This window comes from Ochotona princeps, chromosome 3, assembly GCF_030435755.1.
Source record: "Ochotona princeps isolate mOchPri1 chromosome 3, mOchPri1.hap1, whole genome shotgun sequence".
In the NCBI taxonomy this organism is placed as follows: Eukaryota; Metazoa; Chordata; class Mammalia; order Lagomorpha; family Ochotonidae; genus Ochotona; species Ochotona princeps.
The window spans coordinates 97,190,632-97,192,488 of NC_080834.1; the positions used below are offsets into that span (position 1 = coordinate 97,190,632).

At 39.1% G+C, this 1,857-nt stretch overlaps 1 non-coding gene across 1 annotated transcript; it reads right to left on the minus strand.

Moving 5' to 3' along the window:
* Nucleotides 1–331: 331 nt before the first annotated feature.
* On the minus strand, nt 332–468 carry LOC118758914 (U4 spliceosomal RNA). The gene has a single exon (XR_009245189.1). It is a non-coding gene; the product is annotated as a U4 spliceosomal RNA (small nuclear RNA).
* Between the last annotated feature and the right edge of the window lie 1,389 nt (nt 469–1,857).

Here is a 1,857-nt window from a genome sequence, read left to right on the forward strand (position 1 = left end):
CCTATCTGTGTATCACTCCCTGATTGGCCACATTGGCCAGAGCTGATCAAATCTGAAACCAGAAGCTAGGAGCTTCCTCACGGTCTTCCATGTGAGTACAGGGCGTCAAAGCTTCAGGCCAATCTCACTGCCTTTTCAGGCCATAATCAAAGAGCTGGATTAAAACTGGAGTAGCTGGTACCCAAACAAACACCTACGTGGTCTGCCAGGACTTGCAAGCAGACAATCAGCCAGTGGAGTCACGGCATCAGCCCCCAAATGTTAGACCATAATGGTCAATAGGATGATATTCAGAGACTGAGCCCTTTTCAGGTGTTTAGGCCATGAGACCCCTATTGTGAGTAGAATTAGATAACCTCAGAAAGGGGCCTGATTGAAGGGCTTTGCTGTTTTATAATCATTTTCAATTAGCAATAATCGCGCCTCGGATAAACCTCATTGGCTACGATACTGCCACTGCACAAAGCTTATATAATCATTTTCAAAAGGTATTTTCCATATAGAGGTTAGAGTGTGTTCCCTCTTATAAATGGCAAAAAATTTACTTCATTGTTTTCTAACTTAACAATAATCCTCATTTGGGGGTAATTCATATTTGTATTTCCAGATGTATATATATATATATTTTTTTCTTCTGTCTCCTCTGTCTTAAATTTTTCTACTTCACCCTAGTCTTAAATGACATGGCGTGGTTTTCTGCGGTTATATTTTTTGTTGTTGTTGTTCATTGAGCTTCTTGAGTTGTAGATACTTTTTCTGTCTTTTTCTGCTTTGTATTTGTATTTATATAATTTCAATTGATACTTCTCCAAGCTTATTATTTTTCCAGTGATGTGGCTAATCTATTAATGCCAGTGTAGTATTCACTTCTAACGTTGTGCTTTTGCTGCTAGAAGTCCAGTTGGCACTGTTTCTATAACAACCATGTTCCCATTGATGTGTTCTACATATCCCCTAGCCTCTAGAAGGTGTTGAATACAGTGATAATAGTTATTTTGATACTTTTACATGATAATTTTAACAGTTTATCTGCTTTCCTAATAATGTTCAAGTTCAAAATTTTACCTTGCTGAGTTGCTGAAGAGATTTATCTCCTAGAAATACACTTTGGCTTTGTTCTGGTATACAGCTAGGATAAAGGGAAGTAGTTTTATCCTGTTGAGTCTTACTATTAAGCCTTGTTAGGTGGGACAGTTGTATTTAGTCTAGGATTTATTTTTCCCCACTACTGAAGTAGGGCTCTTTTTGGTTGTTTGATTTGCACCTGAATTAATAAGGATTTCCTTTCTGTCTGCGGAGTACAGACAGTGTCCCTCTGTGTAAGCTCTAATTACCTCTGCCTCTCATGCTTTCAGATGCTGTTTCTCCTTCCTTCCCCAGGTGCATTGCTAGGCAGTGTTCTGAGGACCTCTGCGGAGGAGCCGTCTCCACATCTCTACTGTTCTCTTGTCTCTAGAATTCTGTGCTGTGAACTCCAGCTTCCCTTCCTTCCTTAGACTCTGAGCTTTCCCTGCTCAATTCTGGAAGACCTCAAAGAACTCCTGAACAACAATAAACTTAGGTTATTGTTGAGTCAACTCATCTGTGTTTCCTGCTTTTCAAGAATTGTTGTCTTATTTCCTGATGCCAAGGTTTTAAGAACCAGCATTTGATGTGCTTTGCCTGTTTTGTTGTCATTGTTTCAGGTGGCTGAGGAATTTGGACCCTATTACTCTATTTGACCAGAAGCAAAAGTCCAAAGTTGTTAACTTTAATGTCCTGAACAATAGGAGTACCACTGCTTAGCTTACTACTTTGTACTTTTTGTCTTGTTTCAAGTATCTTTTGCTGTTTTCTGTTTTAAAGTGATGCCACCAA